This window comes from Oryctolagus cuniculus, chromosome 2, assembly GCF_051225735.1.
Source record: "Oryctolagus cuniculus isolate XC-2025 breed Fujian yellow rabbit chromosome 2, ASM5122573v1, whole genome shotgun sequence".
NCBI lineage: Eukaryota > Metazoa > Chordata > Mammalia > Lagomorpha > Leporidae > Oryctolagus > Oryctolagus cuniculus.
This window is the reverse complement of record NC_142868.1, coordinates 35,101,371-35,119,238: the sequence shown is the minus strand read 5'-3', so window position 1 is coordinate 35,119,238 and position 17,868 is coordinate 35,101,371. Positions and strand designations below refer to the sequence as shown.

The window sequence follows — 17,868 nt, the reverse complement described above, 5'->3', positions numbered from 1 at the left end:
GGGGCAAAACCAAGCGAGGGGAAAACGGCCAGCCCCGGCCACCCGGGCGCGAACCCCCCGTGCGCAAAGCCGGATGGTACGGCCGGGGCCGGGGCCCTTGCAGTCTCGCTCGCCGGTGAGATAATCAGGTGGCTGTGGAGATGGGTTGTGCGGGTGGGTGTTCCTTGAGTGTGTGGAGCGGTCCTCTGGATGGAGTCTTTGATTATTGGCGAAGTTTCTGGAAAACCATTCCTTTGTGCCATCCCAATCACCCGAAAGCTTGGGGTCTCTGAAGCATTGAGAGAAAGCACAGACTCCTCAACAGGTATACATTTAATATGGATATAAATACGTGTCCCCCACCCCCACCCCACCCCAGTCTCACAGCGGTTTACAATTGACCTCGGGCCATCCTCCATCAAACATCGGTCAGTGCAGAGGTTCGTTTTTAATTGCCTGCCTAGAATAAAACATAATCTGGTTGTTAGCAGATATTGCATTAGTAATGCTGATGTAATGTGACCCCCGGGGAGGATTTGGTTGGTGATGGAAAAAACGGTAGGAACCCGGGGATGTGACATGGAGAAGGCAGGCAGCTTTAGCAAACAGACCCGTAAGACCTAGGGGTGATTCCCAGCGGAGAGGCAGCGAAAGGGGAGGCATTAAAAATATATACACTGGGAAGCTTTGAAAAATGAAACGCTGGTTCCCGATAGCCTGTTCCCGGTGAAGAGGAAGGGAGATGGCAACTGCAGAAGCCGTTGTTCGCCAGTGATCTCAGGTGGGTTTGTGTTTTCAATCAGCATATTCAATGGAGGGAGAGGAAAAAGCCTATGCCGAGGGATAGAGAGAGAATGATGCCAGGAAAACTCAGCCACAGGAAGAAGTGGGGCTTGCAGAAACACTACCGAGGGTAAGGAAGCAAGAGGGCCGGGTATTTTAAAAACATGCCCAGAGCCAGATGATGATGGTGGAAGAACTGCCTGGTGGCTCGGCTCGGCTGAGATCCAAGGTTGGCAGGTGACGGAGAGAAGGAGGGTATGCGTTTGAAGTTCCTCCCTCTGCAGCGGACACGTCACGTGTGGCGTCTCATCTCATCCTTAGAGGGTCCAGTGAAGAAACTCTTATCAGTGCAGTTTCACAGGCCAGAACCCAGGGCTTACAGAGTTTCCTTTGGTAGGAATGTCTTGGGGTTGATTTCTCAAGTGAGAAGTCTGTCTGAGAAATCAGCCCTCGGACATCGGACTCTAAGCATTCATTCCCTTCTGAGATTCCACAACACACAGCTTCTGTTTCCTTCCTTTTTTGCCACCAGAAAAAAACCGACCACACATAATATTGACGGTGACGATAACGTTAGTGAGAAAACTGAACATGAAGGTCAAGACAGGTGAATAGGTGGTACAAGAACACCTGGTTACTTTGAGATCTTGCATTTAGATGGAGACAGATTATATTCCAAATTTACCTCATTTATTCATTCTCTGAAAATGTAATTGATCAGGTACCTGCTATGTGCTGGGTGCTGAGCTTGGAATTGGGTAAACAATGGTGAACGTGGTAAATACACGTGACAACTCCCCCGTGAGCTTTTATCAGTAATAAGAGCCGTGTCAGAGGGAGCACAGATCAAGAGGCCCTAAGCTAGTGGAGGGGACCAGGAAGGCTTCCTGAAGGAAGGGACTTTTTTTTTTTTTTTTTTTTTTTGACAGGCAGTGTGAACAGTGAGAGAGACAGAGAGAAAGGTCTTCCTTTTGCCATTGGTTCACCCTTCAGTGGCTGCCATGGCCGGCGCGCTGCAGCCGGCGCACTGCGCTGATCTGATGGCAGGAGCCAGGTACTTATCCTGGTCTCCCATGGGGTGCAGGGCCCAAGGACTTGGGCCATCCTCCACTGCACTCCCTGGCCACAGCAGAGAGCTGGCCTGGAAGAGGGGCAACCGGGACAGAATCCAGCACCCCGACCCGGACTAGAACCCGGTGTGCCGGCGCCGCAAGGTGGAGGATTAGCCTAGTGAGCCGCGGCGCTGGCCCAGAAGGAAGGGACATTTAAGTTAAGAGCTGATGAACGGGCAGAATTTTTTGACTGATAGTTATTACCAAAGTAACTAGTGAAAGCGGTCAGGGAATTGCTATTAGAAATCTTTGTTGAAGGCATTCATTCATTCCATCAACAAATACATGCATTGAGAGCTTACTGTGTGTCAGTAACACCACGGCAACGAATAAAACAATTCCCTGTTGTCAGAGACTGGACATGAACAAACTTTATCCCAATCTTAGAAAAAGAAGTGGAGAGCAGGTGTTTGGCATAGAAGTTAGGATGCCATTTGGGGCAGGCATTGTGGTACAGTGGATTAAGCTGCCACTTGGGACACCAGCATCCCATATTGGAGTGCCTGGGATTGAGCCCTACATTCTTTGTAATCCAGCTTCCTGCTGATGTGCAACCTGGAAGGCAGCAGGGGATGGCTCAGGCACTTGGGTCACTGTCATCCATGTGGGAGACCTGGTCGGAGTTTCTAGTTCCTGGCCCAGCTCCAGCTGTCGCTGCCATTTGCTAAGTGAATCAGCAGATGGAAGATTGATAATTCTCTTTCTCCCTTTCTCCCTTTCTCTCTCTCCCTTTCTCTCTCTCTCTCCTTGTCTGTCTTTCAAGTTAGTAAACATAAATAAAGACCTCTCATAAGAAGATGCCACTTCTCTGGCTGTATCCCATATCAGAATGCCTGGGTTCAAGTCCTGCCTCTGCTCCTTACTCCAGCTTCCTGCTAATGGACACCTGGGAGGCGGCGGATGCTGCCTTAAGTACTGGGTCCCTGCCACACACGTGGGAGACCCCAGCTGAGTTCCCAACTTTCCCTGTGGTCTGGCCCAGCCCTTTGTGTTGCAGGCATCTGGGGGAGTGAAGCAGGAGATGGAAGATCTCTGTGTCTTTCTTCCTTTCCATTAGATAAGAATAAACTTTAAGAATGTTTTGATGTGGGTGGGGGGGTGAGCCGGAATGAACCGCTGAAACTGGAGGCCAGGAGATTTGCTATCAGTCATCAGCCAAATCCCAGAGCTCAGAGTTTGTGACTCAGAAGAGTGAGATGAACCCTTGAACAAGGGATTTCCTACCGGTGCTTGCTTGCTTGTGGGGTTAGGAACACAGCTCTGTAGGGTTGCTGTTGGTTGCCATTGCAGAGCTGGTTTTATAGTTTATTTCATTGACTTCTAGCAACAGTGTTGCTGCATAGAGTTACCTCAGCCTCTGGCTCCCTAGCAGTGGTTCTAAACCTGCCTTGTACCTTTTGTTGAAGCAGAGAGACACAGAATACATGCGTGTAAATTAGACTAAGCAGTATAAGTGGCAAAACTGTGGGATTCCCACAATGAGCTTTAAAGAAATAATAAAATGATGACATTTAATAGGGATTTTGATGATGGCTGCATGTTCTAAAAAAAAATTTGATAATTCTCTTTCTCCCTCTCTCCCTTTCTCTCTCTCTCTCTCTCTCCGTGTCTGTCTTTCAAGTTAGTAAAAATAAATAAAGACCTTTCATAAGAAGATGCCACTTCTCTGGCTGTTCTAAAAAAAATTTCAATAAGCCTGTTAAAAATGTAATAGGGATATGTGTAAAGTTACACATGGCAATTATTAAGTTGCTCTTTACTTAATGCATTTCTTGCTTCTGTGGTGGCAAAAATATATACTATGGGAAAACATTACATGAAAAACAAATCACCTTGATTATATCCATTTAAAAATAAACACACAAAGATCAAAAGGGAAAAGTATTAATCTATTAAATGTGCATCAACAAAATGAGGTAGATTTGGCTTTGTAAGCAGTACATGAGAAAAAAGATCTAACATTTTAGGTGTTATAATTTGAATAGAAAACTAATGAAATCTTAACTATATAGGAATGAGAAATTCAATTTCATTTTAATCATAGTAGGTTCCTGGATTCTTCTTTGAGACGGTTCCTCAGCCCAGTGGAGGAAAAAAATGCTGTGATTTATTAGAAATGTCCGCCCAGAGTGTGGGAAGGGAAACTGCTAAGAATAATCAGATATTTGCTGCATCTTTGCTAGACGAATATAATATTCATGTTGTAATCAGGGGAGAAAATTCTACCCACTAAATTAACCAGACTGTAACTGAATAGTGATACACACTGCCTGGTATATAATAAATGCCCATAAATACTTTTAAGATGAAATTTCTAAAGACCACACTTCAAATGATACAGTGATATAGTGGAGAGATTTTTGTGGGGGATGGAGAGCCAAATAATGAGCAAAACTGATAAGAACTTGATTGGGTTGCAGCCCCAGATGTTGTGGCATATGGGTGATGAACTTGCTCTCTATCTCTGCCCCTCCTATAAATAATATTTTAAAAAAATAGAAACTGAAAAGGCAAGCATGAAGCATTTTGCTGATATCAAGGTGTAAGATGTTCTCTGTCATTGAGAACTGGGATAGGAGCAAGGCCATGTGACAAGGCAGTGATCAGTGTTTGTCATTGCATACCCAGAACTTCCCAGAGACCTGAAAAATATCTGCTGGGAACATGGCAGAAAGAACTTCTGCAGGAGAAGGGAGGACAAGGGGCTTGATCTATATAACCCTCAGGCTCCCTTTTTGCTTTAGTATTTTGTGATTCTCCCCAGCATTTTCACTGATACTGATATACTCCCCAAAGTACTATGTTCAGTGCATCTACAAAGGGAAAAGAAGCAAGGATATTTTCTGGTGTGATGGGGGAACACTATGCACTGTTATTTAGGGGACTTGGATCCCAATTTTGATTCTACCACTAAAGAGTGATATGCTCTTTGGGTCCCAGTTTCCTTGTTTGGAATCCTAAGCATCTTAGATCCCATTTGGGTATGTGTATAAATGAGGCAACAAATCAATGAATGCATAAACTGTCATTCATAAATAAAGATGCCATTTCTGATTCATCAGAAATAGAATTTTTAATCATAGTATTATTTTTCTAGCAATAATGGAGGTTTGAAATGGATAGATGTATTTATTTATTTGAAAGGCAGAGTGACAAAGAGAGGGAAACGGAGATGGAGGAAGAGAGGGAGATCTTGCATCTATTGGTTCACTCTTCATCTCCCCACAACAGCCAGGGATAGACCAGGTCAAAGCTAGTATCCAAGAACTCTGTCCTGGTCCCCTGTGTGGGTGACAAGAAACCAAGTGCTCAAGCCATCATCTGCTGCCTGCCAGGTACATTAGCAGGAAGCTGGATAAAAAGGTAGGACTGAATCCCAGGCACGTCAATCTGAGGATTGTCATCCCAAGTGACAGTTTCACCTGCCACCACAGTGTCCTTCCTTGTATATAAATGAGGTTTCTGCTTCTCTTCCATTTCTAGAAATGGAAGTGTTGGGTCGAATGGTAACTCTGTATTTTACTTTTTCAGACACGATCAAACTTTCCCAAAGTGACTGTACTATTTTACATCCCCTCAAGCCATGTATGAGAATCGTTGTTTCTCCATGTCTTTGCCAACACCTGCTATTGTCAGTCTTTGCAGCTGGAGTCTTTGTAGTGGGTGTTTAGTGATATCTCACTGTACTTTTAATTAGCATTTCCCTGATGACTAATGTTCATCATCTTTGCATGCTGCTACTAGCTGTACAAGTATCTTCTTTGGTAAAATGTTTATTCAAATCTTTTGCCAATTTTTTTTTTTTTATTTGAGAAGGAGAGAGAGAGCCAGAGAGCACTCCCATCTACTGGTTCACTCCCCAAATGTCCACAAAGGCTAAGACTGAGCCTGGTAACTCAATCCAGTTCTCCCACTTGAGTTATCACTGCTGTGTCTCAGAGTGCATGTTAGCAGCAAGCTGGAATCAGGTGGGGAGCCACGACTTGAGCCCAGCTTTTGCCCATTTTTAATGAGGTTTTGTGTGTGTGTGTGTGTGTGTGTATGTGTTTTAATCGTTTTTTGTATATTTGGGGTCCAAGGTCCTTATCAGATTATGGTTTGCAAATATTTTCTCCTGGTGTGTGATTTTATTTCAATTTTCTACATAGTGTTTTTAAGCCCGAAAGTTTTTAATTTTGATGAAGTTCAGTTTTGTCAAGTTTTTTGTTTATAGGTTATCTAAGAAATCTTTGCCTATTACCAAGATTTTCTCCTATATTTTTAGGAATTCTAGTGTTTTAGCTCTTAAATTTAGACTTATAACACATTTTGAATTAATTTTTGTATATAGTGTGAAATAAGAGTTCATTATTTGACATGTATATCTAATTGTCCCAGAACCATTTATTGAAAAGATTATGGTTTTTCCACTCAATTGCCTTAACACTTTTGTAAAAAAAAAAAAAATCCTTTGGCTATAAACTATTTCTGAATTTTTAATTTTGTTCAACTGAAAAGTTTGTCTATTTTGATTACTATCTGTCTTGATTACTGCGACTTTATAGTACGTTTTTAAATTAGGTCAAGTCAGTTCTTCAACTTTGTTTTCCTTTTCAAAGATTTTTCAGCTATTCTAGGTACTTTGAATTTCCATATAAATTTTAGGATCAACTGATTAATTTCTGTCCATAAGAGAAAGAAGCCTTATTGGGTTTTATCTGGGGTTGAGTTGAATCTGATGATTTGGGGAGCAGAGCCAGGTTAACAACATTGGTCTCCAGGGCATGAACATGGAGTCTTCCATTTACTTAGACCTTTAAAAAAATTATCTTCGTAATATGTTGTGGTTTTTATAAGTCTTAATCTCTTTTGTTACATTTATTTATAAAATATTTTATTCTTTTTTTAATGTCACTGTGAAAACTACTTTCTTAATTTCATTTTCAGATTATCCATGGCTAGAACATAGAATTCCAGTCAATTTCGCATCTACGGCTTAGCTGTGTACATTTTTAAGTTCCAGTCTTTTTTTTTTTTTTTTTTTTTTGACAGGCAGAGTTAGACAGTGAGAGAGAGAGAGACAGAGAGAAAGGTCTTCCTTTTTCCGTTGGTTCACCTCCCAAGTGGCTGCTATGGCTAGTGCATAGTGGCCACTATGGCTAGTGCATTGCGGCCAGCACACTGCCCTGATCCGAAGCCAGGAGCCAGGTACTTCCTCCTGGTCTTGCATGCAGGTGCAGGGCCCAAGCACTTGGGCCATCCTCCACTGTACTCCCAGGCCACAGCAGAGAGCTGGCCTGGAAGAGGAGCAACCAGAACAGAATCCGGCGCCCCGACCGGGACTAGAACCCGGTGTGCCGGCGCCGCAGGCAGAAGATTAGCCTAGTGAGCTGCGGTGCTGGTCCAAGTTCCAGTCATTTTGATGTTGTTGTTGCCCCTTTAGGATTTTCTCCACAGGGGATCACCCCTTTACTGTGTGGCTGCTGATGGCTCTACTTAATTTGGTTTTTTAAGCTTTTTTTTTAAAGGAATTTATTAATAGATTAGATTCTCAAGTTCACAGCAAATGTATGGTACTTACAACACAATTCACATCAGTTCTCATGTTAATGTGATGTTAATACAAAGAGAACAGATTCAATCCTAATAATATAATACTCTTTCATTTCTCCCTCTTCTTCCCTCTCTTCCCTTCTTTTTCAGTTTTTGAAATTACATATTTTAAATTTCCATAATACTCAAAGGCTTAATACTCCTAAAGAGTTCAAAAAGTAAAAAAGACCATAGTTCAGCAGGAATATATCCAAAGGCTATAACAATAATCAAATAAAAATGTGACCATTTTGCTCATATAGTAAATTTTATAAGAATCACAGATCACTTAAATTATAGTACTATATCATTCTTAAACATTAGTTTGACAAAGATATAAAACAAGGTCTGACAAGACTATATTTGGAGCAATATGCATACACACAGACATTTCTTTTTGTTATTTGTTAATTTTTTTTTTAATTTTAGCACCCACATATAAGGGAGAACATGGCTTATTTCACTAAACATGATGTCCTCCAGTTAAATCCATTTGATACAAGTGGTAGAATTTCACTCTTTTTTTAAAAAAAAATTATTTAATTGAAATACGGAGTTACAGAAAGAGAGAGACAGAGAGAGAGAGGTCTTCCATCTGCTTGTTCACTCTCCAAATGGCCACAATGGCCAGAGCTGAGCCAATCCGAAGCCAGGAGCCAGGAGCCAGGAGTTTCCTCCAGGTCTCTCATGTGGGTGCAGGGGCCCAAAGACTTCAACCATCCTCCGTTGCTTTCCCAGGCACATTATCAGGTAGCTGGGAAGTGGAGCAGCCAGGACTCAAACCAGCGCCCATATGGGATGCTGGCGCTGCAGACCAGGGCTTTAACACACTGTGCCACTGTGCCTCAACGCCAGCTCCGCATTCTTTTTTTATAGCTAAATATTCCATGGCATACATATAACGCATTGCTTTTATGCATTCATCTAACGTTGGACATCTTGGTTGGTTCCGTATGTTGGCTATTGTGAACAGTGCTGCTTTAAACATGATGGTGCAGGTATGTGTTTGATACGGTACGTTCATGGCTTTTAGACATGTACTCAGAGGTGGGATTGCAGGATCATATGTCAGGGCTATTTCTAGTTTTTATGAAATCTCCATACTGTTTTCCACAGTCGCTGCGCTAATTTATGCTCCTACCATTACTGTATAAGAAGTCCCCTTTCCACATCCTCACCACCTTTGTTGCTGTTAGAATAATAGTCATTCTAACAGGAGTGAGGTGATATCTCGTGGTTTTGAGAACATTTCCCTGATGGGCACTGATATTGAACATTTTTTCATGTATTGTTGGCTATTGTTTTTCTTTTCTGAGAGTTATCTATTGAGGTCCTTTGCCCATTTCTTGGCTGGATTGGTAAGTTTGTTGTTGAGTTTTTTGTTACTAATATATTCTTTGATATTAATCTGAAATTAACAGATATAATCTGATATTAATCCTTCCTCAGATAGGTAGCTTGTGAATACTTTTTCCCATTCTGTTGGATGTCTCTTCAGTCTTCTTTTTTTTTGTGCAGAAGTTTCTGAGTTTGGTATGACCCAATTTGCCTACTTTTGCTTTTGTTTCCTGTGCTTTGGGAGTCTTCTCCCAGAAAGCATCACCTATACCATTATCTTGAAGTGTTACCCCTAAATTTTCTTCTAGCAATTTTATGGTCTCAGATCTTAAATTAAGATCTTTGACCTATCTTTAGTCGCTGTCTGTATGTGGTGAGAGGTATGGACCTAATTTCATACTTACACATATATCCATCCATTTTTGCCAACATGGTTTATTGAAGAGGTTATCCTTTCTCCAATGTAGGATCTGGGCACTTTTGTCAAAAATCAGTTGACTGTGTATACATGGATTAATTTCTGGGCTCTCTATTCTTTAAATTTTTTTTATGTGACGGATAGAGTTAGACAGTGAGAGAGAGACACAGAGATAAAGGTCTTCCTTCCATTGGTTCACCCTCCAAATGGCCGCCACAGCCAGCGCTGAGCCATCCAAAGCCAGGAGCCAGGTGCTTCCTCCTAGTCTTCCATGCGGGTGCAGGGCCCAAGCACTTGGGCCATCCTCCACTGCACTCCCGGGCCACAGCAGAGAGCTGGCCTGGAAGAGGAGCAACCGGGACCAGAACCAGGAGCCCATATGGGATGCCGGTGCCACAGGCGGAGGATTAACCAAGTGAGCCACGGCGCCAGCCCCTGGGCTCTCTATTCTGTTACATTGATCAATGTGTTGGATTTTTGTCAGGACCATGCTTTTTTTTTTTTAATATTTATTTATTTGAAAGGCAGAGTTACAGAGAGGTAGAGGCAGAGGCAGAAAGAGAAAGAGAGAGAGAGACATAGAGAGACAGAGACAGAGAGAGAGATCTCCCATCCACTGGTTCACTCCCCAAAAGGCTGCAACAGCCAGAGCTATGCCGATCTGAAGCCAGGAGCCGGGAGCTTCTTCTGGTCTCCCACACGGGTGCAGGGGCCCAAGCACTGGGGCTATCTTCTGCTTTCCCAGGCCATAGTAGAGAGCTGGGTTGGAAGTGGAGCAGACGGGACTCGAACTGGTGCCCATGGGGTGTTGGCACTGCAGGTGGCAATTTACCCACTATGCCGCGGTACTGGCCATAGTACTATGCTGTTTTAAGTATTATAGCTTCGTAGTATGCTTTGGAATCAGGTATTGTGATGCTTCTAGCTTGATTTTTTTTTTTTTTTTTTTTTTGGCTTGGGATCACTTTGGCCATTCAGGGTCTTTTGTGATTTCTTAAGAATTTCAGGATTGTTTTTTTCTAATTCTGTAAAAAATGTCATTGGTATATTGATAGGGATTGCATTGAATATTTTGATTGCTTCAGGTCATAAAGATGCTTAATGATACTGATTATTCTAATCCATGAGCAAAGAATATCTCCATTATTTTGTGTCAGTGGTCATTTCTTTCATTTATGTTTTATAATTTTCATTCTAGAAATCTTTCATTTCTTTAAATTTATTCCTAAATATTGTTTTTATGGCTATTGTTAATTGAATTTCTTTCTTGATTTCTCTTTCAGTGAGTTCATCATTAGCATATATTTTTTTTGACAGGCAGAGTTAGACAGTGAAAGAGAGAGACAGAGAGAAAGGTCTTCCTTCCATTGGTTCACCCCCTAAATGGCCGCTGCGGCCGGCGCACCACGCTGATCCGAAGCCAGGAGCCAGGTGCTTCCTTCTGGTCTCCCATGCGGGTGCAGGGCCCAAGCACTTGGGCCATCTTCCACTGCACTCCCGGGCCACAGCAGAGAGCCGGCCTGGAAGAGGAGCAACCAGGACAGAATCCGGTGCCCCGACTGAGACTAGAACCCAGGATGCCGGCGCTGCAGGTGGAGGATTAGCCAAGTGAGCCGCGGTGCTGGCCCATCATTAGCATATTAAAAAGCTACTTTTTTATGTTTATTTTGTAACTTGCAGATTTACTGAATTGGTGTATCAGTTCTAACAGTTTTTTGGTGGCATGTTTACGCTTTCCATGTACAACATGTCATGTGTAGACATGAGTATTTTGACTGCCTTCTTTCCAATTTTGATGCTCTTTATTTCTTTCTCCTCCCTAATTGATCTTGCTAATACTTCCAGTACAATGTCGAATAAGAGTGGTTAAAGGGAACATCTTTGTCTTGTTCAGATCTGAGAGGAAATGCTTTTAGCCTTTCCCCATTCAGTACGGTCTTGGCTGTTGATTTGCCATACGTATCCTTTATGATATTCAGGCATGTTCTTTCTATACCTAAATTGTGGAATTTTTTTTTGACCACTAATGGATATTGAACCTTATCAAGTGCTTTCTCTGCGTCTATTGAGATGACAGTATGGTTTCTCTTCTCCATTCTGCTGATATGATTTATGACACTAATTGATGTGCAAATGTTGAACTACCCTTGCATTTTTGGCTGAAATCCCACTTGGTCATTATGTAGGATCTTTTTATTTATTTATTTTTATTTATTTTTTAAGATTCATCTATTTGCTATTTGAAAGGCAGAGTTACAGAGAGGCAGAGGGAGAGAGAAAGTGAGAGAGGTCTTCCATCTGCTGATTCAATCCCCAAATGGCTATAATGGCTAGACCTGGGCAAATCCAAAGTGGGGAGCCCAGAGCTTCCTCTGGGTCCCCCATGCATGTGCAGAGGCCCAAGAACTTGGACCATCCTCTTTGCTTTCCCAGGCCAAAGCAGAGACCTGGATCAAAAGTGGAGCAACCAGGACTTGAACTGATGGAATGCCGGCACTGTAGGCGGTGGCTTCACCTGCCACGCCATGGTGTCAGCTCCATGTGTGATCTTTTTCATGGTTTTGGATTCATTTTGTTGAGAGTTTTTGCATCTCTGTTCATCAAGGATGTGAAGTCTGTAGTTTTCTTTTTGTGTTGGGTTTTGCTATCAGAGTGATGCTGGCCTCATAAAAAGAGTTTGGCAGAGTTCCATCCTGTTCAATATTTTGGAGTAATTTAAAAAGTATTGGGGTTAATTCCTCTTTAAATGTTTTGTAGAACTCAGTAGTAAAGCCATCAGGTTCTGGACTCTTCCTTGATGAAAGACTTTAATTGTTGCTTTAATCTCTTTGCTTGTTTGTCGCTCCCCCTCTTCGTGGAGGAATGACACTAGATCCTGCGCTGTTCTTTTGTCTGCTCGGTCCTTCCCGGGTTTGCTGCTGGTCCTTCCCGGGTTGGCTGCCGACCCCTCCACCTCCGTGGAGGGGGCGGCTCCCCCTGCCACTTTCCCCACTTCTGCGGAGGAGCGGCACACTGCCGGCTGGCTCTCTCGGGGGCTGCTCAGGTGTTCCTTCAGATGTTCCCTGGTGCATGTTGTCTCTCTCCTCCTTTATAGTCCTCTTCCACCAATCCCAACTCTGCTACCCACACGCCGAGCACACTGCTCTCCTCCAATCAGGAGCAGGATCAGCTCCTGCAGCTCATCAGTCAAACTGGCGAGAGGCAGCTGCGTAGAAGTTGTTTACTCCTCTCCCAGTGCCATATTGTGGGAGAGCAGATGCATAGAATAAGTCTTAATTCCAGTAACTTAGTCTAGTCCGAGTTGCTCCCCACACTTGTGGGTCTGTTTAGATTGTCTATGTATTCTTCATTTATTCTTTTGTAGTTATGTGTACTTAGAAATTTATCCATTTCTCCTCGGCTTCCTAGGTTGTTAGCATATAGTTTTTCATAGTAGTTTGTTATGATCCTTTGTATTTTAGTGGTATTGGTTGTACTATTTCCTCTTTCAACTCTAGTTTTATTTACTTGAGATTTTTTTTCTCTTTATTTCTAAGCTTTTAGCTAGAGGTTTATCTATTGTGTTTATATTCTCAAAAAACACAGCTTTTTGTTTTGTTAATCTTCTGTATTTCTTTTTAATTCAAATTCATTTATTTATGCTCTGATCCTTATTATTTCTTGCCTCCTGCTAATTTGGGGTTTGATTTTTTCTTGTTTTTCTGAGTCTTTGAGATGCATCATTAGACTGTTTATTTGAGACTTTTTTTAATGTAAGCAGTTAATGCTATAAATATCTTAATACAGCTTTTTCTATATCCCACAGATTTTGATATGTTGTGTTTTCATTTTTATTTATTTCAAAATAGGTGTTAGTTTCATTTTTACTTTCTTCAATGATCCATCGATCATTTAGCAACATCTTGCTTAATTTCCACATATTTGTGAGTGTTCTATTGTTTTCTTCTTGTTGTTGATTTCTAGTTTTATTCCTTTGCAGTCTGAAATATATGGTATGAGTTCAGTGTTTTAAACTTACTGAGACTTTATTGTGGGTTAAAATATGGTCTATCCTAGAAGATGTTTTATATGCTGATGAGAAGAATGTATATTATGTAGCTATTGGGAGAAATATCCTGTAAATGTCTATTAGGTCCATTTCCTCAATAGTATGGTTCAGATGAAATGTTCTTAGTTGATTTTCAGCCTAGATGATCATCCGTTGATGAGAGTAGGTGTTGAAGTCACCCACTATTGGATGTAATGCATTGCAGTCTCTCTCTTTAGTTCTAGCAGTATTTGCTCTATACAGCTAGGTGGTCTTGTATTGGATAAATATATATATTTATTTTGTTATGAAGACTTATTTATTTATTTTAAAGGCAGAGCTACAGAGAGGCAGAGGCAGAGAGAGAGAGAGGTCTTCCATCCACTGGCCCACTCCCCAAATGGCTGCAACAGCTGGAGCTGCGCTGATCTGAAGACAGGAGCCAGGACCCTCCTCCTGGTTTCCCACACGGATGTAGGGGCCCAAGGACTTGGGCCATCTTCTACTGCTTTCCCAGGCCACAGCAGAGAGCTGGATTGGAAATGGAGTAGCTGAGACTTGAACCGGCACCCATATGGGATGCCAGCACCACAGGTGGTGGATCCACCTGCCACACCACAGTGCCAGCCCCTGGATATATATTGAGAGTTTCTCAATTCCTGCTGAATTGATCCTTTTATCAAAATAAAATGTCCTTTGTATGTTTTTGAAGCTTTTGATTTAAAGTCTGTTTTATTTGACAGGAAGATAATTACTCTTGCTCACTTTTGGTTCATTTGCCTGTTATGTCTTTATGTCTTTTTCCAGCTCTTCACTTTGAGTATATGAGTATCTTTGTGAAATGAATTGTTGGCGGTGGGGGGGGAGGGTGGGCATGGTGGCAGAAATCAGTATGGTCTTGGTTTTTTTATCCATTCAGCAAACCTAAACCTTTTGGCTGGGGAATTTAATCCATTTACATTTAAGGTTAATGTTGACAGTTAAGAATTAATACCTGCCATTTTCTTAGTTACTGATTATACCTCTGTTAGCAAATTTAGTAGCATTACATGTCTTCACAATGTTTACTTCTAATGCAGAACTCCCTTAGGAATTTCTTGTAAGGCTGGCTTTTCTGTGGTGGTGAATGTTCTCCGTTTCTGCTTATCTGGGAAATATCTTATTTCTCTTTCACTTCTAGAGGATAGCTTCACCAGATATAATATTCTTGGTTTGAGATGTTTTTCTTTTAAGACCTTGACTATATCATCTTCTGGCCAATAGGGTTTCTGCTGAGAAGTCTGAAATTAGTCTAATTGTTTTCCCTTTGTATGCAACTTGATGCTTTTATCTTACTGTCTTTAGGATTCTCTCCTTGTCCTTAACTTTTGACAATTTGACTAAGAATGCCTTGGAGAATATCTTTTTTGATTTAGAATGATTGGGGTTTTTTGAGCTTACTTTATCTGGAGGTCCATGTCTCTATCAAGACCTGGGAAATTTTCAATTATTATTCCATTTATCAGAATTTTAATGCCTTTTTCTTTCTTTTCTCTTTCAGGAATCAATATAATATGAATATTTGGTCACTTAATGGTATCCCCTATTTCACATAGATTTTCTTCATTTTTAAAAATTCCGTCTCTTTATTTTTGTCTTATCAGGTTATTTCAAAAGTCTTGTCCTCCAGGTCGGAAATTCTCTCCTCTACTTATTTTATTCTGCTGTTAAAGCCTTTAAACAGTATTTCACTGATTGAATATTTCATTTCCTAAATTTTGATTTGCTTCCTTTTAGTGATTTCTACCTCTGTAGTGAATTTTTCATTCATGACACTCACTGATTTCCTCATTTCTTTAAATTCTCTTGCAGCACATTGAGATTTCTCACAATCATTATTTTGAATTCTATTTGTGGCATTTCATAGGTTTCCTTCAGATCAGGATCTAATTCTGGGAACTATTGTGTTCTGTGGGAGGTGTCATGCTACCTTGTTTCTTGGTGTTCTCTGTGTCCATATGTTGACAACGGTGTATCTGGTGTAATAGTCCCCTCTTCTTTATGCAGTAGGTCTTATTGGAAAAGAGTTTATGATTTAGATGAAATGAAGGGTATCATTGGGCTTACTGCCTTGGCTTTTGTCCTAGGTGATCTTAGAAATGTAGCTTCTGGGTGATTTATTTGGCTTTGATCAGTGTCAGCTGTGTCTATAAGTGAACCAGAGGTCTAGTGTGCTGCATTTCATAGGCATAGAAATGTGACTTTGAGGTGAATCTGGGCTTCCTAGGATGTGTGTCTTCAGTGCCCAGAGAATTTGGTGCCAGTTACACTGGGAATTGTGATAGTGCCTGTTGTTGGTGCTGAAGGAGAAAAAGGGGGTTGTCTCCCTGTCCCATTAACAAGCCTTAGTGATGCTGGGACTTATGGAACTGGTCATCGTGGCAGTAGGACTATGTGATGTAGATGGGCCCTTCCTCAGGTCATGTGAGGAGGGTACAACTGGTACTGGGGCCTATAACACTGAGAGCCCTAGTCCCAGGACTGGGGGATGTGAATTGAATCCTGCTCCATTCCTACGACTTGACTACATGGTATATAGGAGGTTTTACACTGACAGGTATGCCTCCAGAGAGGTGGAAGGCAGGCAGATTCTTCCCTAGGTCCCACCAGGTAGATTCCAATGGGTCTGATGAAATGAGTACTGATTGTTCTATTCCTGGTGATGCGGGGTACAGTGGGGTTATTACTCAGATCTCCCAGGGTGAGAGCCAGACATTGGGGATAGTGGCAGCCGCCATTCTGAAGCAGAGCAATATAGATAGAGCACTCCAAATACTGCAAGGGAGTGTGAATTACTCCAAAGATTCTAATACCAACATCAACGGTCCTGGTTCCACAAGGCACAGATGACACTGCCCCCAGTTCTCACACGGCATGTAGGGATGTTGCTGGCATTTGTGTCTGGGGCTCCCAGCAACGTGAGCTAGAAGATACAGAGGAATTTCTTCAGGCCAGGTCTGGATTTGTATGGGCTGTTGCCAAGAAGCCGAGGGGGGATACCCCAGGATCACGTAGAGTGAGTAACCGCAGCTCCAGGGGTTATGTAAGCCCCACACTCCCACAGTTGCAGGATGCAGGGGGACTGTTCACCCTGGAAGTTGGCTTTAGTCACTTCTGGTGGCAGCAGAGCAAAGATCAGCTGCGAGACTGCACAGCCGAGTCCTGCACCTGCAGAGGTGGTGGGGACGAAGGTAAGGAGGCAATGTGGCTTCTTTGTTCAGGACACACAGTCACTCACTCAGACCCCAGTCAGCTCCCAGGCTGGAGCTAAAGTCAGTGCAGGACCACAGAATTCTCCCTTGGCTGCAGCTGTCAGTACGCTCTCCCACGGGGTCTGTTCTGCTCTGTCACTTTTCCCTGGAAATTTCTGTCAGTCTGCCCACTAGAAATGTGGTCCTTCCCTTAAGTATTTTTTTCCCTATCCTTCTGTGGCTGAAGTCTATTTGCCTCTCGCTGTTCAGCCATCTTGGATCTTTTGGGTTGGTTTTAAAAAATTCTTGTTTTCTTTATTGTCTGACTTCCTAAGGATCACCCTTTGCCTCGTAGCTGAGTGAGCCCAGATGGGTCAGAGATTGCGCTCAAATACCTTCCACCTGTCTTGTTCCCACACTTTGCTGTGCCTCTGTGACTAGTTTGGGGAATGCACTCTAAGTAGGGGAGGTTTTCAGGTCTACTGTGCCTTTTACTTTCTCTTTGGCTCTTGTAAGTCTCCGTTGCTGTGTCTACACACCCAGATGTGAGAGCTTATCTCAGTGGCGGCTCATTTCCAGGAGCTTCTTTGTAGTTTCCTAGGTAGTCTTATGTTCTGCCACTTACACAAGTGGGACTGCAGCCCCAGGCTAGGGGAGCTGAAGGCTTTTCCCACTCGACACTGGGCATAGATTCCCTGCCCTCTGCTGTAGACCACCCATCTTGTCCGCTGCTGATTTTCAAGGCCAGCCCCACCCTTGTAAAACTGCTATACTGACCAAGCTGGGGTGGGGATTGGGGGCATCCCTAGGAAGGAGCATACCAGAGTGCCACAGACAACCACTGTCATTACTAGAATCCAGCCTCTGTGTGTGTGTGTGTGTGTGTTCCTCAATGTGTTGTTACCTTTAGTTGCTTTCTGGAACCTGAGAATATTTTTGTACAATTTTGTCAGGCTTTATAAATATCCCTTAAGAGATGATGTGTTGTTCTCCTTATTCCTTCAGAGCTAGAAGTCCTGAACATTTAGTGTGCGCTGTTGGTATACCAGGCACTGGGAATTCCAGTAGTAACCCTATGAGGATGGTGACGTTATGCTCATCATCTGACAGATGAGAAAAACTGAAGCTTAACAGATGAAGCACCAGGCTTGAAGTCACTGAATGACCTGAAGTCGTGGCACCAGAATCCCAACTCATAAAGCTGACTGCAGAGCTGGTTGACCTAACTAGTGCGTCACATATCCCCCCCTCTACTCCTGTCTCTGGCCTGACATAAGCATTTGATTTTCCTCCTAGACCATTTAGGTTGACTTTTCTCCCATTTTTGTCACTCAAGACAAAATGTCAATCCTCAAGTTTTTGCTAAAATGGAAATATCCGTCCTAATTGTTTACCAGTCAAGTAAGCGGA

The 17,868-nt window shown here is 42.5% G+C and overlaps 1 protein-coding gene across 1 annotated transcript in view; it reads left to right on the top strand.

Moving 5' to 3' along the window:
- Nucleotides 1–73: 73 nt before the first annotated feature.
- The window catches only part of APBB2 (amyloid beta precursor protein binding family B member 2), a 397,109-nt gene continuing 379,314 nt past the window's right edge, over nucleotides 74–17,868 (top strand). The window contains exon 1 of the mRNA XM_070068136.2: nucleotides 74–304. The gene's annotated coding sequence lies outside the window, so the exon portion shown is untranslated. The remainder of the gene's footprint in view (nucleotides 305–17,868) is intronic.